At 50.5% G+C, this 27,789-nt stretch overlaps 1 protein-coding gene and 1 non-coding gene across 2 annotated transcripts in view; one reads left to right on the forward strand and one right to left on the reverse strand.

The window, feature by feature from the left end:
* LOC123106344 (protein transport protein Sec61 subunit beta) overlaps positions 1-23,960 on the reverse strand; it is a 39,445-nt gene extending 15,485 nt beyond the window's left edge. The window contains exon 1 of the mRNA XM_044528542.1: positions 23,883-23,960. The gene's annotated coding sequence lies outside the window, so the exon portion shown is untranslated. The remainder of the gene's footprint in view (positions 1-23,882) is intronic.
* Positions 9,313-9,432, forward strand: LOC123109120 (U5 spliceosomal RNA). Its single transcript, XR_006452415.1, has one exon. It is a non-coding gene; the product is annotated as a U5 spliceosomal RNA (small nuclear RNA).
* Positions 23,961-27,789: the final 3,829 nt, after the last annotated feature.

Raw genomic sequence — 27,789 nt, forward strand, 5'->3', positions numbered from 1 at the left:
TTCAGAGAACTAACTGAACAAAGAGACTTCAATTAATAAAGTAGCACATAGTCCGTGATCTAATGTAATTCGTAGCAGCACATGTCCTTTGATGCTATTTTCATCAAGAAAGTGGTAAAAGAGCAGCGCATGATTTCAATTCTTACCACACGGACACGAATTACCTGAAGCCTACCAATCAAGTTGAGTACGGAACGTAGTAAGAGAACTACTGTGTGAGCTAAGGAAGCAGCATCGAGGACAAAACACAAGGAAATATGTTTGTCACTTGTCAGTACATTCCCCTAATCTCACCAATTATACACTACATGTGCATACACTTCTATTTATGCGTCTTAAGTTATGTTTGATAGCTCAATTGATCCTGAATTAAACCAAATAGAATGTCAACTCTTTTGGAAAGGTAGACAACCATATAAATACATGATGTTTAAATACATTTGAAAGCCATAACTTAAGTTCGCAGAAGCTATAGAAAAAGTGATCTATAGTTTCCTTGTGCTCTAGATTGTAGGTTTATCTTAGGTGCAAGATGAGAAATTTTATTTCTTTGAAGAATATAAAGATAGAAAAGAAGAAATCAGTTGCTGCCTGCCTGACTTAGGTTTGCAACATACAAATAGATATACAGACCATGAATGTACTATAACTTTAGAAGAATATACATTAATCTTCCATATTGCAGGGAGAACAAATCTGGAGCACAAAGTAGAGAGAAACACTTGCAACATATGTGCAGGATATAAGACTACATATAACTGTGCAGCACACGGAGATAGGATGGTGCACCATGGGCTGCAAAAAGCGAGAAGAGTGACTTGGGAATGTTTCGGTGGTTCTGGCGAGGGGGTGCATGAAGGGTCGCTAAGAAGATCCCATTAATTAATCCATTATTTGTAGTAGCAACCCATAAATGTGCTGATGTATTTCCGTTGATTTGATGTAAAACGATAAAAGAAAACTAGGGCCACACACTTGTGCCACCTTTTGGCTCTACCCTATTAGAGAAATACAAGATGGCACATATTTTTAAACTTAACTATTATCAGACCAACAAAGAAAAACCAAAGTAATTTACTACTCCTCCGTCCCAAAATAAGAGTCGGCGATTTAGTACAACTTTGTACTAAAGTTGTACTAAATCAGCGAAATTTTTCATGTTATAGAGTACTATAGTTTAGCACATTTTCTTTCACAAGTATAGCGGTTGAATAATGCCCAACAATCTGAAATCATTCACTTACAAAGAAAGAGGGAAGACATAATATGGGCTTGTTAGCTCATCCGTACACAGTTGAATCAGTGATGAAGTGGATTGTCAAAAAGAACATAGGGGAAACCATCATATCCACGTGTGGCATACTCAGCTCCACCCTTTCTCATCACTATCTTTGTTCATGTTATGTACTGGTTAGTTTTCTCAGAATCGGCCGGGGCAGGTGAAGCTCTGTTCAACTCCTGCTCAAGAAAGAACTTTTGTGAGGCCAAATAACCAAAAATTCTTGTTTACACAAACATGAAAATGATGAACTATGCAATAATTTCTTAGTGATCATGCAATAAGCTGGCCCTTCCAAAACTTTCAGAAGGCTGCGGTAGATTTGGCTCACACATACATAAAACAATATGTATATAATGATTTTACCTCATAATGGATGTTTTTAGAAACTCATAATATATATTTGATAGCTCCACTCCAAAAGCATGAAATTCCTCACGTTGAATATATATAAACAAAAGGTGACATAAGTATCTCTTTTGGAAATACCAACGAAAAGAGGAAAGGTTATGTCAGCGACCAATTGGAATTGTCGAAAGTTCAGCACATCAGTCTCTGAGCAAATGTACATGCAAAGCAATTCTTTCTTGGAGTGAACTTTGAACTCTTATGTGCCACATGTAAATAAAACATCAAATTATAGTGCAGAAACATGGTGTATACATGTGTGGTTGGTGACCCTATAAGAATCACCAGAAAGAGATCAAGTTAACAGAACTTCTTTTTTGTAAGGGCCTGAGAGGTTATATAATGAACAGAAGATTCATGGAAAGGCATCATGTACATGATACATGTAGCTAGAGAATCACAGTGCCCTCAATCAAAAAGCTAAATGTCAGTGAAACATATTACCTAAAGTGTTTTATGTTCTCCCCATTAGTGATCGCACTGAATCAAAAAGCATAATGTTAGACAAACAGATTAGCTGGAGTGAAGGCATCGGGCAAACAGATTATCTGAATAAAAAGCTCACCAAAAAAGGAATCAAACAGATTAAGTACTTTGCATGGTATACATACTTGTCCCACCATGCATATACCCCACGCATGGTGGTGGTATCAACAGCGTAATGAGCTAATGTTGCCCTTGTATCGCCGTCGATAGAAAGGCTGTCATCGTCGACGCCGCGCGCCTCCGAACTGAGGATCCATTTGGCATGGAGGAGACACGATCAGATTGACACGTCCATCCCCAAACAACGAGCCCAGGCATGATAAAGACTATTATGACTGGGAGTTGCATATCTCCACTTTGTGTCTGCAACCCTACCTGCTACAACTCCAAATCAGGGGAGCATCGCTTCGTTCCCGGCGAGACTGTCTATGCAGGTGCCGCAGCCGTCGGCGACGCCCTACCACAAAAGATCGTCTCCGAGTCCCAAGTTGTCGCACCCAACCCCAAGGACTTGCAGCACAACAGCATGCAACATACGTGGCGGCGAGATGGCATGTTTCGACGACAGCGGGTCCCCGGCCGCGGCAGGGTGCCCCTTTGGTAGTGACGCAGCGCCGTCGGCGGTGGGCATCCTGATGTCATCATGGAGGCATGGTCAGATTGACCTCTCGTGCAGAAGGCTGCCGTCCTCGTTGCCGCACACGGAGGCTGCCTCCTCACTAGATCAGGTCGGAGTGGCGTCCTAAGAGAGAAGACGCACACGGTGCCTGCCCCCTCGATCTACCTCTCTCGGCACGGCCCATCTCAACCAGATGTGGTCATGCCGGATCTGGCCGCCGCCCCGCTGACTTGCTCAATCGATCTGGGGCCTTCCCACTTTAAGAAAAAAAGGTGAGTGGAGGGCGTCACCGGCGGGGGAGAGGGAGGCTCTGCGTGGGGGGGGGGGGGGGGAAGAGGGCGGCTGTGCACGGGCGTTCGAGGGGGCCTCATTCGCCTGATTTTTCTTCGTTACGAGCGAGGGGGCCTTTTCGCCTGTTTTTTTTTCATTTTGTGCAAGTGGGAGCCTTTTTGTCTGGTTTTCTTCTCGTTACGTGAGAGGGAGCATGGTTTCATTGTTTCTTCGGTGGTGGGAGGAGTGACGAAAAATACCAGACGAAGGTGGGAGGTTGAGATGAAAAAAAAACGGACGGAGCGGAGACTACCAAGTCGTCCCTTAGGCCTTGTACAATGCAAGGTGTTTAGGGGAGGTGCTTAGAGAAATAAATCAGTCTTTAATTAAGCACCGGTGCTTATTTATACGGGATAGACGCTTAACTAGGCATCTCTCCTATAGAAATAGGCACTGGTGCTTCAGAAAAATCTGGTTTATTTTTCTAACCACCTCCCTAGCATTGTACAAGGCCTTAGGAGTAGAGATACTAGCAGTCCGCTCACCCAATTGGAGGAAAAAAGAAAGGAGAATTAGATCTCCCAAGCCGGCTTGTTCAAAGGAAACATAGATATGGCTACTTCTTGGCGATGTCTAGGTGGATCGTTAGTGAGTAGCGGGTGCATAGTAACCGGTGATTGATTGTCTTGCCGAGGCAGGACAATGTAGGTGGGTTTCTTGTACTATTTTCTTCTTTATTGTCTAATACATTGATACACATGCTATGTGTATTCTAGAAAGAAAAAAGATATATGGCTACAATTGTGACTCTCCAATAAAACCTCTTTTCCTAGGATGGTATGAATGCAAACATGAGAACGTGACAAGTAACACCAATTATGAATTATGCTCATCTTTTGGTTTCCTCCAATGTTTTATACTATTCGGTAGATTGATTACACATTTTTGAAACACAAGTCTTGAACAGGGCCTGAGTGAGAGTATTTATACAATGAACATTCATGAACCTCTCACCCTTCACACAATTGGGATCCAACTACTTATTTCATGATGTTTTCACCTCTTTTCTGTTCATTTGTTTTGTAAGAAGAACTACAACATAAACAAAGAACGGTCACATGCTTTCAGTGTCTACTCACATAATGGAAGATGCTACAACAGTTCCCGGATGACTTGGCCAACACTTATCGCATGCTTGGATGTCAAAGGCTATATATGTAGTCACACAGCTGCTCATCTGCTTTAGGAATTAGGATGATAAAGGTCCAGTGTTCATGAGTCTAGATACCTTTTCTTTCATATTACTTTCAGTCTAGGGAATACTCTGAAATATTGGAAGAAAACAAAAGTTGAGCAATTACTATACTACTACGAGCCATTTCTACATGGACCTTCACTCCACAATTAGACAACAGTTTTGTACAATTATTATTCTTCCACTGCAGAAGCAGAACTTGAAGAGTTTCCTGGATGCCTAGCGTCATGGGAGAAACTCGCAGGGGGCCTTGTATACAATGAGCTTGTGCGATGCCGTTATAGGTTTGTTAAGTCTGTTAGAATATGGCGGACCATCAAAAATAGTATGAGTTATATATATAGCAGTGTAATCCATTTAACTTTTCTCAAGGTACAAGGCAACAAAAATAGAGTATTTGTGATGTTGCGATATCTCTTACTGGAAATTGAAACACACGTTTCTAAATGAATTTTCATCCATTGGAAATTTCGATATTTTATTTTCTTATATAATCTGGTGTATTGGCTGCTAGGAACACATGCAACGTGCATATTCAGCCTGCATACAAACAGTTGCGGTTCCCTCTGCACAGCTGCACATAAGCAGAGCTCGGTGGAAAAGGATGGAGAACTCCCAACATCCCAATCCAGCGCAACTCTGCCGACGTCGATAAGGGGAAGTAGCCAGCAGCTCCTTCGCAAACACAGAAGGCGATCTCCATGATGATCCACGGTCATGGCCGAAACTCATGGCCATCCCATGACCATTTGATTGTGAAATCTCCAAGCGTGCCGGCCTCATGACCCCGATTGATGATGATGTCGACAACCAATATACACGGGGTTTGAAAGAAGTTTGCAATGCATATTTACATGATAATAAGGACGAGACATTGAGACACATGAAAATGGGTCTATGATCGATTTCGATGCTAGTAAATACGATATATACATATATTAATTCATATATCATCTCAAAATTGCATCATTTACCTAAAAAATTGAATTGCCCCCTATGAAGAGGTAATCTATGGTAGTCTGCTGCCATAGGGAGTGTATGTAATATATGGCATCGTATGTCTGAAGAGTTGAAGTGCTGCCTAGGTTGCATATGTAGAAAATCTCTTTCCTTATGGTGAGTAGTGCTCATCTGTCCTTTGTTTTCCTCCAATGTTCCATACTACTATGCGGAATAATTTGACATTGCGAAGCACAAACCTTGAATAAGGCCTGAATGAGAGTATTTATACAATGGACATCAATGAAGTCCTTCATATTCTTCATGCGATTGACATCCAACTACTCATTTCATGAAGTTTTTGCCTTCTTTTTCTCTACTTTTTTTTCACATGATAGAACAGAAGACCAAACGGTTCTTGGATGACTTGCTCAACACTTGTCACATGCTTATCAAACGAAAGCTATATGTGTAGCCCACCTATACTGCCTGCCAAGCATAATTTTTCTGCAACCAGAACATTTCCTTCAGACTCAGGAACTAATATGTAAAACTATAGCAATGGCTTGTATGCAACATATTAGAAACAAATCGCTCGGGAAGATTAATAACTGTAAAAAAGAACGAGTGACCAGCCAAGCACTTCTTGCAAGGAATCGACCATGACGACTCATCTCAGAATATATTATCAGGTATATAAACTAAAATTATAATATGGAAATGTCTTAGGGATCCGATAGTCATTTGCTGTGCAGTTATTCAAGTCTATGGGTTCCTCTGTTCATAGGTGCACCTTGCATATGGAACCTGACATTAAACTACTCATCGCACGAAGTTTTTTCATTAACTTTTCTTCTCTTCCTGGAAGGCCTCCTTTGGTTTAGAGGAAAAAATTCTTTAGAACCCTTTGTTTTGTAGGAATGGAATCCTATTCCTATGGAGGAATTATTCCTATCCTCCACATTTCATAGAAAAATAAACATTATCCTTAACTCAATGGAAAAAATCCTATGATATGAATCAAAGGGCATCTCTCTTCCTATTTCTACTCATAGAATTTGCGTTACATATCATCCTATTTCCTATGACTTTTCTATTCCTATGATCATATTTGATACCAAAAAAGATTTGGAGTTTTTTGAACTTTTTTTGAATTACTATTTTTTTGCATATATGGTGCGCTGGAACCTAGGTTCTCCTTCATATTTTCCCTATAAAACGCTTCTTGAATGACTTGATCAACACACTTATTGCATTCCTCACTAGAAAAAAAACAACACACTTATTGCATGCCTTGCTAACAATGTTGCATCGTTAATGCCATATACACAACTAACCCTATATATATATATATATATATATATATATATATATATATATATATATATATATATATATATATATATATATATATATCCAGCTGCCTTAGAATTTGGCTGTCAAAGGTCCAATGCCGTATCGTTAGTATGTTTCCTTCTGTTTTAGTGTCCAGCCAATGGGACACTCTCAAATGAAGGGGTCTCTCGTGCTCATGTGATTGACATTAAACTATACTCATCGCACGAAGTTTTTTCATTAACTTCTCTTCTCTTCCTGTAAGAGGAGACAAAACACGGAAATATAATGGTCACATGAGTTTGCACCGCATACTTGCATGATAAAATGGAGGCTATAAAGTGGGACGGGAACTTGGTGCTCTAAGGTACCCGCGCACCCTATATGCGCAAAAAAATTAGTAATTCAAAAAAAGTTCAAAAAATTCCTAATCGTGTTTGGAATCAAAGATGATTAGGTATTGTACTCATATAAAAAGTTTGGACAAGAAATGATTCATATTGACTTCAGGGCAAAAACGACGATTTTATGACGACAATATAGCGTGTATAGTACTTTTGTATTTTTTTACCAAATCTTCGACCCAGGATGCAACGGAAGTCATTTTCTGACGAATATTTTTATACGACTACAATACTTGATCATGTTTGATACCAAAAAAGATTTGTAATTTTTTGAATTACTTTTTTTGCATATAGGGTGCGTTGGAACCCATGTTCTCCTTCGTATTTTCCCTATAAAACGCTTCTTGAACGACTTGATCAACACACTTATTGCATTGATGCTAAAAAAACACACTTACTGCATTCCCCGCCAAAAAAAACACACTTATTGCATGCCTTGCTAACAATGTTGCATCGTTAATGCCATATACACAACTAACCCTATATATATATCCAGCTAATATATATCCAGCTGCCTTAGAATTTGGGTGTCAAAGGTCCAATGCCGTATCGTTAGTATGTTTCCTTCTGTTTTAGTGTCCGGCCAATGGGATACTCTCAAATGAAATATTGGAGGAAAACAAAATATAATGGTCTTTCCTGATACACTCCTGCATTACCAAAAACCCTAGATTCATCAACCCCACCCCGATCGCATCTGTATTCCTGCTCGCAATGGAGGTCGCTATCAACCAGTTCGCCGTTGTAGCGGCGACCACTGTATTCAGCAGCACCGTCTCGCAGCTCCGCCGCACCCCTGCCTTCCTCCCGCCAAAGCGCCACACAATCTACACAAGGCATGTTGCACGGCATTGGAAGAATCTCGCCTCTTCCCTGACCAGTGAGCACATTCTCACCGATCGACTTCGCCGGAGAGGCACGACACCCGGAGGAGCGTCTAGCACACACCACTATGGGGCGGGCCTTCCTGGAGATTGGCAAGGAGACGACAACATCTGTGACAACTTGTGCGTCCTCCTTCAAATCCGGTGTCCTCCGTCCTCACTATCTGTGGCTAAATGCCCGTCGTGCAGGTTGGCAGAATGCTCGCTGATTCGTAAAGCCATGATAAATTGGTTCATAGGATATGATTATCGTAGGAATAGGAATTTTGTAGGAAATGAGATGGCATGTATCTCAAATCATATGAGTAGGAATAGGAAACGAGATGTCATTTGGTTGACACCAAAGGAATTTTTCCATTAAGTCTAGGCTCATTTTTGTTTTTCTATGAAATGTGGAGGATAGGAACCAATCCTATATAGGAATAGGAATCTATTCCTATAAACCAAAGGGTTTTAAAGGAAAAAATCCTATAAGAATCCTATCCTGTAGAATTCCTGTGAAATTCCTCCAAACCAAAAAAGGCCTAAAGTCTGACCGAATCAATAAAATTCCACATTCCAACTTCCAAGAGTGGATCAATAAATTATGAGGCCTGAACTAGCTAAAGTAACTAAAGTCTGCACTGGTTTATCAAAAGGAAAACAGCCAGAGAATAAATTAGATAGAGAAAAAGTACATGTGCGCTCCGAGCGACCGGGCCTCCTGGGCAGTAGGGGACCTCCCCAAAATGGAAAATTGAGTGGTTCCGGCTTGTACCGGCAGATCTAGAGCCCCTCGTTGCGATCAGAAGATTAGTACAACACTGTACAGTATAAAAAGATAAGCATTCTGTTTCGGATATACATAGCTATACAACCTGCAAACAGGATATATGGGTCCCATCAATGTCGTCTTTTGGTCAGATGACACATTGTCTTACATGCATGTGCTACCCATTCTCCCTCTTCTCTCTCCCAAACTAATCCATTCATTTATTTCCCCTTTGCTAACTTAAAATCATTCATATCTCTTAAATCAAACTTTTGATTTCAAAACTTTTTATATATTTGAACTCATGTGGCAAAAACCATTAAAACAAAACAAATCTGAAAAAGATAAAGAACAAACCCTAAACACAAAACTGGAAGAAAAGGGGAAAACCCTCCGAGTAGTAGACTGCTGCGACCGAAAAAGAACGAGCAGTGGATGCGTGCACGTGGGCCGGTCCACCTCACTCCGCCAGCGAAGCCACACTGTGGGCCTCTGGCATCCACTGGGACGTATCCCTAGCCTCCTAGGCCTGCCTAGTACACACCCGCACCATCTAAAGAATGTCGCTCAATGGGCCGGCCACCAAGCGGCCTTCGTTTAGTCCCACCTCGCCTGGGAACGGGGAGAGAGCAGGGAGCTCGGCTACATAAGAGTGTGGGGGTGCTGACAGTGAAAGGCACGCAGCTGCGTGGTGAGCACAAAGCGAACTATTCTTTCGCCTTTTACTAAAGAATACCGTGTGCACGCCACATTAAGCAGCATACCCTAATTTTTAAAGGGTGTCTTCTCCTTGTGAGAAGGCCCCAACAATACTGAATTTGAAAATTTTGTCGTATTTTGACAAAATGCCAACGGTCTCGCTTGGAATCGGAGTAAGATTTTACATTCAGATTTACTTTTGTCGGTGTACTAGAGTAGGGGTACCCTAATATCCCGAACTTGTGCACGAGCAGTCGCAGCATCCCACGGCAAGGCTTGCCGGGGTCGCAGCATCCCACGGCAAGGCTTGCCGGGTGACAGCCAAGGTCCTCCGTGGTTTCTTTGGAACTATTCAAGAACAAAGTATCCAACCAAGACACCACAAGACCCCGGCAAGAGGAGCTTGCCGGAAAGGCCAACCAAGGCAAGGCGCTTAAGGAGACTAGACCCCGGCAAGAGGAGCTTGCTGGGAAGGCCACCCAAGGCATCTCAAGGAACTTGCCGCGACGCGCCTCGCGTCCCGGCAAGGCCCGGTGAGCGACAAGCTCCCGGACGCGACAAGACAACGACCGCGGCAAGGCGCTTGCCGTGGCAAGCCACCACTCTGTGCCCGCGCTCCAGCACATCCACCAACGTGTCGCTCTGGGACCCTTCCAGGCGTGCGTGGCGGGAGGCTGTGCAGCCAGCGGTGCGCAGTGGCGAGCGGCGCTGACAAGATTGCCATCGTGGCGAGTGATGGCGTCCCTGACGGTCCCTTTTGCACTGTTTAGGCGACACAGACGGGCATTTAATGCCCTTGTCCCCTGCCGTCAGGGTTAGGTATGATACACTGTAGCAGGTAGCTGTACCTACCGCAGAACCTTTCCATTTTTACCCTTCGTCTTCGTTGCCACCTGTCGGTGACCCCTTGAGCATATAAAAGGAGGCCCGTGCGCAATGTAGGGGGGTTAGCTAGTTCAGAGAACACTCACGCTCGGTCTCGTTAGCCGCTGGTGTGTACTGTAGCACTCCGCGTTCCCGAGCAAGAACTCAATACAAACCACAAAGCATGAGTAGGGTTTTACGCATCCGTGCGGCCCGAACCTGGGTAAACCGCTCGTGTGCTTCGCCTCGATCCGCTCTTTGCACGACCTCCGCCCCCGCCAACCGAAAGGGACTCGGTCCGCCGGTCCCATAGGTGTTCGTGGATTAGTTCCCCGACATCTTTGGCGCGCCAGGTAGGGGGCGTCGAGGTTGTGTGAACCAGATCCGGCGTTCGCGCGAGCTAGATCTCCATTACCTTCATCAACATGCCGCCGAAGAAGAAGGCTTCGGAGGCGGCTGCTCCGTCCGCGTCTTACCCACCACCGCCGGAGCAAACGGCTAATGGGGCAGACGCCGGCGGAAGAACGGGCGTCGACGAGGGAATTCATGGTGCTGCCAGGTCCAAGGACAAGGCTGCGCTGCCCATCGGCGGCGTAGCCGGCTCCCACAACGACCGGGCACACTCCAAGACCTCGGTGTTCGTACATGCACCGCGCCCATCTCAGGAGGTGCGGGACCGGCAGCGTCATGGTACTCACAGTACCATGCGTTTGCTGGACCAAGATCGAGCTGGCGGATCCCGGAGTGCTCAAGACCAGCATGCACGCCAACATGTTGGCACGAACGAGGCACGGTCGCCTGGACGGGACACTGCTCCTTCTAACATAGTTAGAAGTCCGAGCATATCCCACTCCTCGCACCGTTCGCCACCGCCACCCGCCACTGCAGCAGAAGCTTTAGCGCGAGCTCAACTGTTCCTGGACTACCCTCCAACGGCGGACAAGATCGACGACTGGAGGGCCACCATTCAGAGTCTCATCGGCTTTGCCAACGGCGACACTCAACAGCAGCCGAGCACGTCGCAGCCGCGGCAAGCTAGCCAGGCACGAGCCGGTGGCGACAAGACCGGTGGGGGTGCAACCACTGTGCATTCTCCTCCCTGAAGGCCAAGATCGCCGACTCGCCGGATCCACCTCGACAGCGACTCTACCGCGTCATCAGATCCACGAGCTCGTCGCGATCAGCGCCAAGTTCTTCATGAACGACAGCAAGAAGACGCTCGTACCCGCATCAAGCGCCGAAGAGAAGCGCGACGTCAATCAGACCAGCGCGCTGGGCCCTCTGTCGACATGCATGCGCCAGGGGAACCAGGCGACTTGCCGTACGCGGTAGGTTGCCCTGCGTTCACTCGTGAGCTGCGGCAAGTCCAGTGGCCCAGCATGAAGAATTTCAAGCCAGACGTACCAGAGAAGTACGACGGCAAGTCGCATCCATCGGAGTTCCTCAGCATCTACACCATCGCGGTGCATGCTGCCGGGGGACGGGACGACAAGATCCTTGCCAACTAATTCCCGCTGGTGCTCAAGCCCAACGTCAGGTCCTGGCTCATGCACTTGCCGGACAACTCCATATCCTCCTGGGCAGACCTATGCCATCAGTTTGTCGGCGCCTTTACAGGCGGCCACAAACCTCATGGCCAAGAGAGTGACCTTCATCTGCTCGCCCAGAAGGAAGGAGAGCCCCTGTGCAAGTACATTCAGAGGTTCAGCCGTGTATAGCACAACATCCCAGGTGTCCACCCTGCCGCGGTCATCAGCGCGTTCCATCAGAACGTGTGTAACCGCAGGATGCGGGAGGAGATGGCGATGTGAAAGATCAGAGACGTCAGTGAGCTGTATGCCCTGGCCGACAAGTGTGCACATGCTGAGGAAGGGAGGAAACTCCCCGGAGAGAATACAGGAGCAGGAGAATCTGACAGCGAGGATGCTGCCCCGGCAAAGAAAAACCAGCGGCGGAACAGGAAGAAGAAAGGCAAAGATGTGCTAGTCATTGAGCAGTCCGGCAACGAAGGTGGCGCCAAGAAAGCCAAAGTTGGTAGCTCCGGCAAGGAGATTGCCGCATGCACCAACTGCCAGGCTGTGGCAGTCGCCGACAAGCAGGACGGCACCGACAAGCAATACTGCAAGATCCACCGCACCAAGGGCCATGACCTCCAGAGTTGCAAGAAGGTTGAGCAGCTTGTCCAGCAACAAAAGGCTGAGTATGAGCGACGCGACAAGGAGAGGGCCTAAGGTGACGATGGAGAATCCGGCAAGAAGCGCGCCGGCCGGGGAGGACGCCGCGGCAAGGCCAAGCAGCGGCAAGGAGACAGACCTCCCCGCGGCCGCGACAAGGATGAAGACGACGACGACGATGAAGACATGGATGATGTCGAGACCAGTGAGCAGGAGTTCCAGAAAGCCACAGAGGTCTTGTGCGTTGATGGCGGTGCTTCTCTGCATACTTCACACCGCCAACTCAAATAGTGGGTGCGGGAAGTCAATGCGGCGGAGCCACCCGTTGAGTCACGCAAGCTTCTAAAATGGTCTAGCACGCCTATCATCTTTGATATTGAGGACCACCCTGATCGCACAACTGCGGTCGGGTGCTTGCCGATGTTGGTTTCACCAACTATCCGCAACCTCAAGGTCACTAAGATGCTAGTTGACGGCGGGGCCGGCTTGAACCTGATCTCCTCCACGGTACTCCAGAAACTCCAGATCCCTGACAGCGAGCTCGAAGAGACCGGCACATTCCAAGGAATCAACCCGGGAAGGAGCAAGCCGAAGGGGAAGGTCACGTTGCCAGTAACATTTGGCAGCAAGCTGAACTTCAGGACTGAGAGGGTCACTTTTGACGTTGCCGATATTCCATTGCCTTACAATGGGATACTCGGCCGTCCAGCACTCGCCAAGTTCATGGCAGCCTCTCACTACGCATACAACATGCTGAAGATGCCAGGCCCGATAAGCGTCATCTCTGTCCCCGGCGACAAGAAGGATGCTCTTATCTGCGCCGACAAGATCTACCGGGAAGCGGCAGCCGCAACAGATCACAAGTCACTTACCGCTGAAGCTCCCGGGGGGAAGAAGAAGACCAAGTCCGGCAAGAGTTCTGATGCCCACTCCGGCAAGCACACCTCTTCGGAGTGCTGCTGCCGTCGAGGACGCACCATCGAGCTCCACCGGCAAGTGTAAGAAGACAATGGTAGCTCCGCCAGAGACGAAGAAGGTGTCCGCCAAGGAGGACGACACTGGTGGTACCTTCACCATCAGTGCCACTCTTGACCCTAAATAGGAAAGCGCGCTCATTGCTTTCCTGCGGGCGAATGTCGACGTATTTGCGTGGCAACCGTCTGACATCCCCGGTGTTCCTAGGAAAGTAATTGAGCACCACCTTGCCGTTTGTCCTCATGCGCGGCCCGTCAAGCAGAAGATCAGGAAGCAAGCAGTCGAGCGCCAAGAATTCATTGCAGAAGAGATCAAGAAGTTGGAAGCAGCAGGCCTTGTCAGAGGAGTGCTCCATCCTACGTGGTTGGCCAATCCTGTAGTCGTGCGCAAGGCGAACGGGAAATGGAGACTTTGTATCGATTTTACCAATGTTAACAAAGCTTGTCCCAAAGACCCATTTCCTTTGCCGCGCATTGACCAGATTGTTGACTCCACAGCCGGATGTGATTTGCTTTCATTTCTTGACGCATATTCAGGATACCATCAGATCTTCATGGCAGAAGAGGATGAGGAGAAGACCGCATTTATTACTCCATGTGGCACGTACTGTTTCATACGGATGCCTTTCGGATTAAAAAATGCTGGTTCAACATTTGCAAGAGTAGTCCATGTCGCTCTTGAGCCACAAATACACAGAAATGTGGAAGCCTATATGGATGACATAGTGGTCAAGAGCAAGGACAAGGCAACTCTGATCCAAGATTTAGACGAGACCTTTGCAAATCTGCGCAAGATCAGCCTCAAGCTCAACCCCGAGAAGTGTGTGTTTGGAGTCCCCTCCGGCAAGCTTCTCGGGTTCTTCGTGTCTCAGCGGGGAATTGAAGCCAATCCCGACAAGATCAAGGCCATTGAGCAGATTGAAGCACCAAAGCGCGTCAAGGATGTACAAAGACTTGCCGGTTGCGTGGCTGCTCTCAGCAGGTTTATCTCTAGGTCTGCTGAGCGCGCCCTGCCATTTTTCAAATTATTGAAAAAGGCAGGTCCAATGAAATGGACTCCGGAAGCGGAGGCTGCGCTGCAAGACTTGAAGAGATACCTGTCCTCCCCTCCAATACTTGTCGCACCTAAGCCACAAGAGAAGTTGCTGCTGTATATAGCGGCAACCAATCAAGTGGTTAGTGCTGCGTTAGTAGCAGAGAGGGAGGCAGATGACGAGCCAGCAACCACGGCAAGCGCATCCAGCGACAAGCAAGGGGCTTCCCCGGCAAGCTCTGGTCCCGACAAAGATGGATCTGCGCAGATGCACGAGGAGATACAGAAGAAAATGGTGCAGCGCCCAGTTTACTTTGTCAGTTCCCTTCTGCAGGGGGCTAGGTCAAGGTACTCTGGCGTGCAGAAATTGCTTTTCGGCCTTCTCATGGCCTCGAGAAAGCTGCGCCATTACTTCCAAGCACATGAGATCACAGTTGTCACTCGCTTTCCGCTGAAGAGGATACTACAGAATCCAGAAGCGACAGGCAGGATTGTTGAGTGGGCACTGAAACTGTCAAGCTTTGGCCTCAAGTTTGAGAGTACTGCAGAGCATTGGCAGAATTTATAGCAGAATGGACGCCAACACCAGATGAAGAAATTCCAGAAACGAGCATCCCCGTCAAGGAAGCAAGCAAAGAGTGGCTGATGTACTTTGATGGTGCCTTTTCGCTGCAAGGCGCCGGCGCTGGCGTGCTGCTTGTCGCACCCACCGGAGAGCACCTCAAATACATAGTCCAGATGCACTTTCCCAAGGAGCAAGCAACAAACAATACTGCAGAGTATGAAGGCTTGCTTGCCGGTCTCAGGATCGCGGCAGACCTTGGGATCAAGAAGCTCATTGTCAGGGGTGACTCACAGCTTGTCGTCCGCCAAGTGAACAAGAGTTATCAGAGTCCGTTGATGGAAGCCTACGTCGACAAAGTGAGAAAGCTAGAAGAGCACTTTGACGGCCTACAGATGGAGCATGTCCCAAGAGCTCAGAACGCCATTGCCGATGGCCTGTCAAAGTGCGCTGCACTTAAGTTACCTGTGGAACCAGGGATCTTTGTGCTCAAGCTGATTCAACCGTCCGTGACGCCATCAACTGGACAGAGCAAGAAGAGGAAATTGATTTCTGGTGACTATTTTCCGGCAGAGCTTCTCGAAGCCGCCGCCAAGAAGGTCCCCAAGATCAACGCCAAGAGCGCTGAGGAGCAATCTGCTCTGGCAAGCCCTAGGGTTTGTTCCGTTGAAGCAGAAGCTCCCGGCAAGTTTTGCTCCGGCAAGCTTGCCGGGGAACGTCAAGCTCCGGCAGAGCCGCAGGTTCTCGCCGTAGAAGCGGACGTTCCCGCAGCAACAGATTTGCCTTGCACTGAGGAGCAATCTGCTCCGGCAAACCCTAGGGTTTGTTCCATCGAAGCAGAAGCTCCCGACAAGTTTTGCTCTGGCAAAATTGCCGGGGAACGTCAAGCTCCGGCAGAGCCACAGGTTTTCGTCGTGGAAGCGGATGTTCCCGCAGCAGCAAATTTGCCTTTAGTCCTTGTTGTCGAGCCACAAGCTCCAGCATGGGCACAGCAGATTGTCCGTTTCTTTCAGACAGGAGAACTTCCCGAAGAGCAAGAAGAAGTGGAAAGAGTAGCCCGGCAGTCAAGTATGTACCAGTTTGTCGACAAGACACTGTACAGAAGAAGACTCAATGGTGTGAAATTGAAGTGTATTCACCGGGAAGACGGACAAAAGCTGTTGGCAGAGATACATGAAGGCATATGTGGTCACCACATTGGTGCAAGAGCACTTATCGGCAAAGCATTCCGGCAAGGTTTCTTTTGGCCGACGGCCCTCCAGGATGCAACTGCACAAGTAACCAAGTGTGAAGCGTGCCAGTTCCATTCCAAGCAGATACACCAACCAGCTCAAGCTCTCCAGACGATCCCTTTATCCTGGCCATTTTCGGTCTGGGGGCTCGACATCCTCGGCCCCTTTCCCCGAGCAGTCGGGGGCTTTGAGTACTTGTACGTCGCAATCGACAAGTTCACAAAGTGGCCAGAAGTGGAACCAGTGAGGAAGGTGACAGCACAGTCAGCAGTCAAGTTCTTCAGGTCGATTGTTTGCCGCTTCGGGATCCCTAACAGGATAATCACCGACAACGGTACGCAATTCACGAGCCGCACCTTCATGCAGTACGTCCAAGATCTTGGCGCCAAGGTCTGCTTCGCTTCTGTTGCTCACCCGAGAAGCAACGGTCAAGCGGAGAGGGCAAATGCTGAAGTGCTGCGCGGGCTCAAGACCAGGACTTTCGACAGGCTGCACAAGTGCGGAAGAAACTGGATCGAGGAGCTGCCGGTGGTTCTTTGGTCGATCAGGACGACGCCAAATCGAGCCACTGGACAGACACCTTTCGCTCTAGTCTATGGAGCAGAGGCAGTTATCCCCACGGAACTCGTATACGGGTCACCTCGAGTGCTCGCTTATGATGAGCTTGAGCAAGAGCAGCTGCGACAAGATGACGCGCTGCTCCTTGAGGAAGACCGTCTTCAGGCTGCTGTGCGAGCTGCTCGCTACCAGCAAGCTTTGCGCCGCTACCATAGCCGCAAAGTTAACGCCAGAAGTCTCGAGGAAGGCGACCTTGTTCTTCGGCGTGTTCAGTCCGCCAAGAATTCCAACAAGTTGACGCCGAAGTGGGAAGGCCCTTACCGGGTGAAACGAGTCACTAGGCCTGGCGCTGTCCGCCTTGAGACCGAAGATGGCATTCCGGTGAGCAACTCCTGGAACATTGAGCATCTTCGTAAGTTTTACCCGTAAGGCGCGGTTGCCGGAACCTGTTCCGGCAACCACCTTTTGTACAAGTCTTGCCGCTGTTGCATGTAATCCTTTGTACAAAGCCGGGCGCAGACCCCGTGCATAAGTAAAGCTCATGTGCTCCGCACATTTTGTCAATTTCATGCTCTCTATTTTTTGGCATATATGATCTGACACTTTGTGCAGCACCTACTCCACGGTAAGCAATAACGAGCCGTAAGGCTCCATATCTTTATTTTCTCTTCTTTCTTTTTTCTCAAGGAAAGGAAGGTTCCTTCGCCCACAAGTTTGCCGGGGAGGAAAGGAGAAGATAATGGTATGGACCAGGCGTCGTTCAAGAAAATTTCGCCTTACCGGGAAGCAAACAACAGAAAAGCTAAGTTGCCAAAGTTTGAGCAATCAGATTTTTAAAAATTTTAAGTTATCTCCCTTGAACGACCGCACTTTGTATGGAAAACCTGTGCACGAAGGAACCAACTCGCAGCTAGTTGCGCCCTTATTTTGTTTCGAGTCCGCTCAACAACTTAAGTGAGCTGCAACTAGTTGCGACAAGGTTTCTTGCCGGTAGTGGCACCGCTAGCAGGCTGCTGACGTTCCGCACACAGCGCTCGCGGCTCAGGTGCCTGCACCAGCAAGTTCCCTAAAAGCGTAGGGCAAAAACATACAAAGGGAGGAATCAAGTAAAGGGAATAACATTGCAATCATTGCCCAGAATAGAGTTATATTACAAAGATAGCTTGTCGCAGCTCTAACAGATTGTTTTCATAACATGACAAACAGCGACAAGAAAAGAAGAAATGGGCGGCCTAATCTACGCGGTCGCCTTCGATCCTCTTGATCCCGCTCACCTTGTCCACAATGGGTGCGACAAGGGTCTTGAGCGCCTCCAGATCAGCATCCGGCGGCAAGGTCTTGAGGATGTTGGTGAAGTTGAGGCCCGGATTGCGGAAGGCCACCTTCACCAACACTTTCTGAAGAGCTCCCGCGCAGATCTTGCGCGACTCGTCGGCCAGCTGCTTTGGGATCCTCTCCCGGAGTCGCTGGAGGGCCGTCGCCACGCCCTTGAAGAACAAGACAAGCTTGGCGCTGGGTTGGAGGTTCTCGTCGGAGGGATACCCGAGATCCTCCATCCCCAGCTGCGCCAGCTCCCTGTCAATGTCTGTGGCAGCGTTCACAAGACTCTCCGTCCAGTGCTCTATAGTCTCCCTGAAGGCATTTTGGGTGGTGGCAACACTCTCTAGCAGCGCCTTGTCGACCTTGATCTCCTCCCTCAAGGCCGCCTCCTGCTTCTTGGCGATGTCCAATGTCTTGGTCAAAGCGGTCAGCTTCAACTCAAGACCCGTGTTGGAGTCCTTGGCGGCGCTGAGCTCTTTGCTCTTCTCGGCGAGAGCGGCCTCCAGCTGCGCCACCTTCGTCTCCAACTCCTTGGCGGCCTCGGCGGCGGCGGCAGCATCCTCTGCTTGCTTAAGGGCTCCGTCGAGTTTTTCCTCGCGCGCGGCAAGCTCCTCCTCGTGAGCGTCAAGATTGACCTTCTGTTGCGCCAGCTCGCCCTCCTCCGCGGATAGGTTCACAGCGGCAAGCCGTTGTTGCTCTTCGACTTCAGCCTTCTCGAGGAGGAAGGCCTTCTGCGCTTCGGCGAGCTGCTCCCGCTCCTCCGCCAGGGACCAGAGGGCTTCCCGATGGAAACCCCTGAGCTCTTCCGCGCGCTTCTCGATGTCTGCTCCCGCCTTCGCGACAAGCGCCTCGCGGGATTCCAGCTTGGCTTGCCGCGCACGGTAGAGCGACAACAACTTCCACAGCAGCCGCTCTTCCTCGGGCTCGTTGCTGCTGCTGCTCGGCGCGTCAACCAGCGTCAGCCCAGCGGAAGCAAGCACCTCCCCGTCGAAGATCTCTACCTCGACCGGCGCCCTGGAGCTCGATGCCCAGGGAAGGTTGATGAATACGTCATCGCCGGCCTTCAAGTAGACGCCCGGCTGGGGCTCCTCGGAGCTTGGCGCTGCAGCTTCGGCGGACGGGTCGGCGGTCGGTGTAGCGCCTAGCGCTCCTGCGGCCTCTGGGCCGTCAGTACGATTGCCAGACCCCTCGCCAGTTGCTGTGGCGACAACCTTGGCGGCCTCGGCGCCGGTGGGATCGCCAGCGCCGGCTACTTCTTCGGCGGTGACCTCAGTCTCCATCTGCTCCGTAGCAAATGGGTCTGACAGCCGGCAAGGGGAGAAGAGTCAAGCAAAATCCAGCAAAAACCCAGGAAGATCAAGAGAAGAAGGACCCAAGGGAAGTTTTGCAGCAAAAGGATTACCTGTGCCAGTTTCTGCAGTCAGGTTCTCCGCCATCGGAGGGCCGCTGGCGCTGTCCCTTGCCGGAGAACCCTCCCTTGTCGGAGACTTCTCCCTTATCGGAAAGCCCTCCCTCGCCGGAGGACTCTCCCTTGGCTCCCGGTGGGGCTGCTCGGCTCCTACACAAATCAACAAGCAGATATCAGCAAAGACAAGTACCCATGCGCGCCTCGCAGCGGAAAGTAAATCATACACTTACGCTGGGGGCTGCTCTGGAGAAAAGTCGCCGGGTCCGGCAAGGTTGTCTCGGGCGCGCCACCTGCTGTCGCAGTGGGCTCGTCCTCGATGACGATCACCGGGACCTTAGATCTCTTCGCCGCTCTCTGGGCCAGAGTCCTAAAGAGGAACAAGTTCAGAGTCAAGCAAATGAGATGCAAGAAAAACAGCAAGAATTGAAGAACTACAAGTACAGCAAGAGAAGCTTGCTCTTCTTCTTCTTCCTCGTCGGAGCTGAACGCGGAGAAGTCGAAGTCCAACGCGCGCCCGGCGCAAGGAGGCGGAGGAGAAGATTCCCTTGGCCGCTTGGCGGGAGCAGTGGCGGTGGTCTGAGACGACCCCGCTCCAGCTGCTGGCGCGGCGTGAGCAGCGGCAGGAACTGAAGCGGTGGTCTGGCTAGATCCCGCTCCAGTTGCCGTCGCAGCATGAGGCGCTCCCGCGGCAACGGTGTTTGCCGCGGTGGAGCGTGTCACGCGGCGCGGCGACTATTGACCCGCTTGCCGCTCCGCTACATCACCGGCCTTGCGGAGACGCCTTCTTGGTGGGGATGAAGGTTCTGCTTGCGGCGAGCTGCCCGAAGATGAGGAGGAAGAGAAGTTGATTTCCAGCGAGCCGCTCGTGTCCTTGGCGGGCTCGCTCAGCTCGGCATCACGCCCGGCAAGCTCCTTCTTGCCGGCGGGCTCCCCTCGCTCGGCACGGCTTGCCGCTTCTGCTGCATCTGCCTCCTTCACGGTGAATCCAAAATCGCCCGCGGCTGCGGCTGCCGCTGCCTCTTCCAGCCTAGTGGCAATGAGCGCCATCTCTGCATCGGTGGTGTCGCGGGTGAGGCTGTCCTTCTCGTCGGAGCGGATCGGCACTTCCATCAAGTCATCGAAGAACTGCTGCACGACGTCGTCCGCAGGCTCCTGCCAAGTTGGCACAATTCCATGCGAGTCGCACATCGTCATCATTGCACGGATGCGATCGAGCGAGGAGTTGTTGCACAGCGAAACGACACCCCCCGGCAACCTGAACACCTCGGGATGTTGGGGGTCATACTTGAAGAGCTCCTGGAGCATCGCGTTGAGCTCCAGAACCGTGAAGTTGAAATTGAGGCCCGGCCGCAACCTCATGATATCTGCCGCATTCTTGAACTCCCAGGCAGGTCTCCTCGTTCCTGCAGGGGGGCGATGCGGCGGCGAAAAAAGTCTGCGCCAACAGCGCCTACAGTAAGCCCGGCAAGCCTGAGGCGTAGGATCCTGGTGACGGCAATCTTCAGCCTGTCGTCTTCCGGGGCCACGTCACTCCAATCGCTGCCGCGTGCTACTGGGGTTTGGCGCCGGACGGTGAATGGCTGCGGGTTCTCCTCGTCAATCCAGCACCAATCTGCTCTCCACTCCTCCCACTTGCCGCGGAACTCTCCCTCCAGATAGGTTTCTTTCTTGCCGGCCCTCGAGATCCAGGCGATTCCGCCGGATAATGGCTCCCCTCTCTCTACTCGGGGTATGAAGAAATGGCAGAAGAGGGCTACACTGGGGTGCACTCCGACAAAGTTTTTGCAGAGATGTGCGAAAACTGCCATGGTCAGAACGGCATTGGGGGTGAAGTCAAGGAGGTGGAATCCGTAGGTATTCATGATGTCGCAGAAGAATTCAGAGAAAGGCGGACAGAGCCCGCAGTAAAAGAACAATGCGAAGAAAGGGTATCCGTTTGGGGCCTTCTTCCAAGCGGCGGCGGGGAGTACCTTCGTGCGCGGATGCGCTCGCGTCTCCGTCGACCAGAAGAGGTAGTAGTTCTCCCTCAGCTCCTTCGCGGCAAGCTTGGGGGGAAGACAACCCGCTCCTTCCGCAGCGCCGCAAGCCGCTGCGCCTCGGTCGACTTCACGACCTTCCCCTTGTCGGCTTTTGAAGCCATGGCGGAAGTGGTGGAGGAGGTCGACGGCGTTGGTGGTGCTGGTGGCGATGGGGGGCGGAGCGCTGCTCTCTCTCTCTCTCAGCTTTGGGAAGGCGAGGGAGCGGCGGAGATTTCTGAGATTGGAAGCAGCAACCGGCGAATGGGCGAACTACCCCTGTTTCCCCTTCTTATAAAGAGGGAGGGGGCGGACGTTCCGCATTTCCGAATAAAGAAACCACCCACGATCTCTCCCACGATGCCGCATTCAACGCGTGCCGTTCGGGGAGGGCGCGGTGGATACGGAGAGAGATACGACGTAACCTAGGCCGCGCGTGCCCGTGCCCTGTTTTGGGCCTGGCCCAACAGCGCTCGGCACCGTGTATGGCCCAGGCCCGGGGGCTCCTGTCGGTGTACTAGAGTAGGGGTACCCTAGTATCCCGAACTTGTGCACGGGCAGTCGCAGCATCCCGCGGCAAGGCTTGCCGGGTGACCGCCAAGGTCCTCCGTGGTTCCTTTGGAGTCATTCAAGAACAAAGCATCCAACCAAGACACCACAAGACCCCGGCAAGAGGAGCTTGCCGGGAAGGCCAACCAAGGCAAGGCGCTTAAGGAGACTAGACCCCGGTAAGAGGAGCTTGTCGGGAAGGCCACCCAAGGCATCTCAAGGAACTTGCCGCGACGCGCCTCGCGTCCCGGCAAGGCCCGGTGAGCGACAAGCTCCCTGACGCGACAAGACAACGACCGCGGCAAGGCGCTTGCCGCGGCAAGCCACCACTTTGTGCCCGCGCTCCAGCACATCCATCAACGTGTCGCTCTGGGACCCTTCCAGGCGTGCGTGGCGGGAGGCTGTGCAGCCAGCGGTGCGCAGTGGCGAGCGGCGCTGACAAGATTGCCATCGTGGCGAGCGGTGGCATCCCTGACGGTCCCTTTTGCACTGTTTAGGCGACACAGACGAGCATTTAATGCCCTTGTCCCCTGCCGTCAGGGTTAGGTATGATACACTGTAGCAAGTAGCTGTACCTACCGCAGCACCTTTCCATTTTTACCCTTCGTCTCCGTTGCCACCTGTCGGTGACCCCTTGAGCATATAAAAGGAGGCCCGTGCACAACGTAGGGGGGGTTAGCTAGTTCAGAGAACACTCACGCTCGGTCTCGTTAGCCGCTGGTGTGTACTGTAGCACTCCGCGCTCCCGAGCAAGAACTCAATACAAACCACAAAGCAGGAGTAGGGTTTTACGCATCCGTGCGGCCCGAACCTGGGTAAACCGCTCGTGTGCTTCGCCTCGATCCGCTCTTTGCACGACCTCCGCCCCCGCCAACCGAAAGGGACTCGGTCCGCCGGTCCCATAGGTGTTCGTGGATTAGTCCCCCGACAACTTTACAGACTGGTAAATTTATAACAGTCATAATTTCTAAGTTAGAAGCCACAAACTTGATTTTTATCATCTGTTAACTACTCCAGTGACAAGGGCTAGGGACTGGATGGACTAGTTACAAATCACAAGTCGGAGATTTGCCAAGCATAGTTTTTACGCAAGCAGAGCATTTGATTTAGACTCGGGAACTAATCCATACACCTACAGCAATGGTTTGTATGCAACATATTTGAAAGAAAGCACGGACCCAGTCGGTGTGGGCCAGACGTGCTTTTCCCTAGCGCCGGAGCCCCCAACTGCTCCCCAGCGCGCGGGGTTCGGCCTGTGACCGCCGGACGGAAAAAAGGTCCGAACCGGCGATTTTCGGCGTCCTGGGGGCGCGACTGGGCCGTTTTTTCGGCGCCGGCGCCGAAAAAGTGGCCTGGGGGGGCCTGTTGGGGGCGCGGCTGGAGATGCCCTTAGTTGAGGTGGATAGGCCCTGGATGCCCTCTCTCTCTCTCTCTCTCTCTCTCTCTCTCTCAACAAAATTCACATGAAGCAAACCTATAAGCATCTGAAGCAAACCTATAAGCATCTGCATCAGAAACTCTTGTACGTGTAGCACAACAACACGGGGCTAAAATCGCGTCACATGTAGCATCAGCGGCAGGCGCGCGCACACACACATCGGCATCTCTCTTGCTGAAGACGCCACTGCCACAGCTCCTCCCCCTCCCCTGATCCCGTCCTGCCCCGAGCGCCGCCGTTCCCTCCGCACCTCGCCGCCCCGGTCAAGCGCCGGGTCTCCGCGGATCGAGCTCCGTCGACAGCGTCCAACAACACGTCGGCATCCATTTCCCCGCCCCAGCCCCGTTGATCCACCGCCCGCCCCCCAAGGTAACGCTATCTCTCTGCTGCTCGATCTGAGAAAGAAATCGGGGGAAGGGAACGAACCTGTGAAACTGCAGCGACGGCGGCGGCGGGAAGGCGGCGTCCGGCGACCGGGGAAGAGATCCGGGAGGAAATAGGGCAACTGCTAGAGAGACCGTTTTTTTTCGTTCTCTCCCCTAGAAATAGGGCCTGTCGGGAACGCGGGTGATGGGCCTGGTAGCCGGGCTCATGCTGGATCTGCATAGGACAATCAGGCCCTTTTTCTTTCTAAGACGGGTAATTAAGGGCAACTCTTTACCTCAAAAAATAATAATAAGGGCAACTCTAACGGATCGATGCATTTCGTCCGCCTGTTTCCGTTTGATTCTGTACGGACAAAAAAAACACGGCCTAACGTGCCGAGGCAAATGGACAAATACTTGTTTTCTGGTTCGCTTCGACCCATTTCTGACCCAAATTTGGGCGGGGGTTGCGTTCGTCTGGACACACCGTGGATGTCTGTTGGGTCCTCACATTGTCCTCCCCTAACCCACTAATCCGTGCCACATCATTCCATTCCCACATTTCCTCTCCAATCTGCCTCCTTCCTAGAGCCATGACCGACGTGCTCAACCCCATCGCTACTTTCTTCCCCGCCATCCCCATCATGGCCGCCCGCTTTGTGGCCCAGAAGAAGTCAAAGAATGAGATGACCACTGAGCAAAGAGCGCCCGAGGCAACGAAACGGGCCGACCGGAGGAGGAAAGAGAAGGCAAAAGAAGAAGTCACCACGGCCGCCCACGCACAGGCCGCCACTCCGAACACTGAGGCGATCGCCGCCAAGGTCTTGCAAACCGCCCTCCTCTTGCTAGGGTTCTACCAGCCAGCCATTCTCGGCATCGGCGCTACAACGACCACAACACGAGCTCGTCGGCAGCCCGCCCACATAGGCTTCCAGACTCACCGCACTTGTTAACATCGCCGACATATGGGTACCTTCTCGGACACGACCCGTCAGCAATGTCTTGCTTCTCCACGTCACCTCAGGACGGCTCCCCGAAAATGGGTGATTCCGTGTCGGTCGTCTCTGTGGTGCCCCCCCTCCCCATTGACCTCAACACCACACATGTCCTATTTCACCAGGACCCTGACCATGGAGGAGATCTGGATCATTAAAGAAGAAAACACTAGTATATGGGTGAAAGTCACGTTGATTGGCATGATGAAACTTACCATAAGAAGTAGCAAACAAATGGAGAAATTCCAGACACATCAGCGCTTCTAGAGAGAAGATGGTACCCGGTACGAGCGCGTCGGCCCATACCTGTGCTTGGCCAGGCGGCGTCACCTCCTCCTGGTCGATTATTTTACCCGGTGGCTTCGGATAACGAAATAGAGCTATAGAGAGATCAAAAACTTCACCAGAATGAAGAGCTCTAGCTTCCAGAAGGGATCCGGATGGGGGGGGGATAGAAGGGCTTCGCTACGCCATCAACCCAATCAAGGAGACTTTGACATCAACCATCATTATCATTGCCATGGTAATACCAAACCCTAGGTGGATTCCTACATGTATTACTTTGATCATTCATACATGATTACCATGATTGTCCCTTTGATGTTTGTTGTCTTTATGTCTGAGTAAAACTCTTAGTTCTCGGTGATACGGAGGAACTTAGTATGTTTAGGTGTTGAATGTCGAGCGTATTCTACATCCTCCTTGTATGTTTATGTTACTAATTTTTTTTTGATGTTGAGTGAAGTCGATCACTTGCCCTTCAGGGTGTAAAGGTCATTACAATCGGCACACGGTTGGGTTTGTAGAGGTACTGCAGCGATAGCTATCTCCTTCCTACCCCAACCGCTCAATAGGGGATTGCCGGAGAACACCTTTAGCTACGTCCACTGAGAGACCCTTAATCGTTGTTGCCACAACCTGCATGAGAGGAGGAACCATGGTGGCATATGTTACATGGCTGCGACATTTATGTGCGTATCCATACTTGGCTCCACCCACTTATAAAAACATACAAACTGTTTTAGTTATCCAAACCACTATGCATTCACATATGTTATGCTAGACACATACTAATGGGGAATCCAGACCCCACGAGAACACCCTTCGTCCTATTTATTTCATCATCTCCATTTATTCTCTCTTATTCTTTTATTTAAGGGAAACTTGCACTTTACTTTCAGTCAACAATCACTCCCGCTTCCGCTCTACTTTGGACCGTAACTAACTTACATGCTCATTTTTCCTTTCTTGAGTATAATGGTTAGATTAGAAACAAAGATAGACTAGGAAAGTATTCAGGCTTGTCTTGTACTTCAAAAAGACCATGTACTCATATATATATAGAAAGTCTATTAATGACCCAGGGTGAAGAATAAGTAATTCTTCACCCCAGTCCAGCGACCGAGCCATGCTTTCCCATTGTCTGATCCATCCAGCCTTCCACCGTAACCCCTCGCGCGAGGTAAAACTTCTCTCTATCGACGTAAGTTTTCCACTTACCTTATCGCGGTAAAAAAATGCGGTCAAAGAAAAAAAGCTGGCAAAACCATTTTCTGTTCGTGGGGTCAGGAGTTTCCCCACTACCCCATTCCTATTTCTAATCCTGCGTGCCTGACTTGCGATCCTCAACGGCAACTGACTTGCGGCGTGGGGATCGGCCGTCGGAGGATCAATGAGCGCGGTGGGTGTGACGGAGCGGTGGTCGGCGGGTAGGCGCTGGGCGATGTGGGCACGGCAGTTGACCCCGGTGGGGTGCCATGGCGTGGTGCTCGGCGGGTTAGCTCGGCTGCAATGTCCGTGGACGCAGCGGCGAGATGAGCGGGGCGTGGCGTCGGTGTTGGGCAAAGCGGCCCATGGTGGTTGGCTGGCCGAGGCGGCGGTGGCGGCGGTTGAGGTGGTGGTCGACAGCGAGTCTGCGACCGCTTCATGTTGTGCTTGCCCACGACTGCTTACCCCAGTACGATGCTGGTCAGCTCAATCCAAATCCCTTCAGAGCTCGTCCATGCACGTGCCCCGCGGTTCTTTTCTCAAACCCTTAATTTGATATGCTGCTCTATTTCAACTCTACAAATCCCTTGTAACTCCTGACGAGGCATACCATGCAGAAATAGTTCGTACTGGTGATCCAATCGCTGTTTGCACTGGTGGAAAAAAGGCCTTTGGTCGCGGTTCGCAACTGCCATTAGTCGCGGTTGCGCAACCGCGACCGACCGGGCGCGACTAAAGGCCCCCACCTTTAGTCGCGGTTGCTTAAGAACCGCGACTAAAGGCCCGTCCACGTGGGCACCAGGTGGCCGTCGGGGCGGAGGACCTTTAGTCGCGGTTCTTCTGGCCAACCGCGACTAAAGGCCGCCGCAGGTTTAGGGTTTTAGCCCCCCCCCTAAACCTCCCCCCCTTAAACCTGTTTTCTGTTTAATTTGTATTGTTTTATTTTTTTGTGCTTTATTTTAATTTTGAAGGAGTTTCATATATTCTACGGTACTACATACATGCATATGAATGTACAATTTCAAATAAATTTGAAATTAGAACCAAAAAGAATTCAAGAGGAATATACAATATATATTCAATATCATCGGATGACCATATACAATTTTGAACAAGTTTCCATACATGATTTAATGCATATAAAGTTCTACGTCCTCGTAATAGTGTTCTCCTTTAGGATGGAGGACTTCCCTGCTGAACCATCCAGCTAGTTCCTCTTGAAGTGGTCGGAAGCGAGCTTCTGGACTAAGCATCCACCGGAGGTTATTCCTCTTAGCATTGGTATCACTCGGAACCCGCTCAGAGGTGTATCTCCGGATCATCTCACAGACATAGTATCCACATAGATTGGTCTCCGGTGGCTGAATATCCCCAGCATTCTTAGCCTTTAACATTTTGAATTCTAGCTCTTTTTTGAATTCACCGACCTTTGTATCTACGAACCGTCTCCAAACCCTACGAGGCAAAGAAAATTAAATGAACAAG

Source organism: Triticum aestivum, chromosome 5A, assembly GCF_018294505.1.
Source record: "Triticum aestivum cultivar Chinese Spring chromosome 5A, IWGSC CS RefSeq v2.1, whole genome shotgun sequence".
Lineage (NCBI taxonomy): Eukaryota > Viridiplantae > Streptophyta > Magnoliopsida > Poales > Poaceae > Triticum > Triticum aestivum.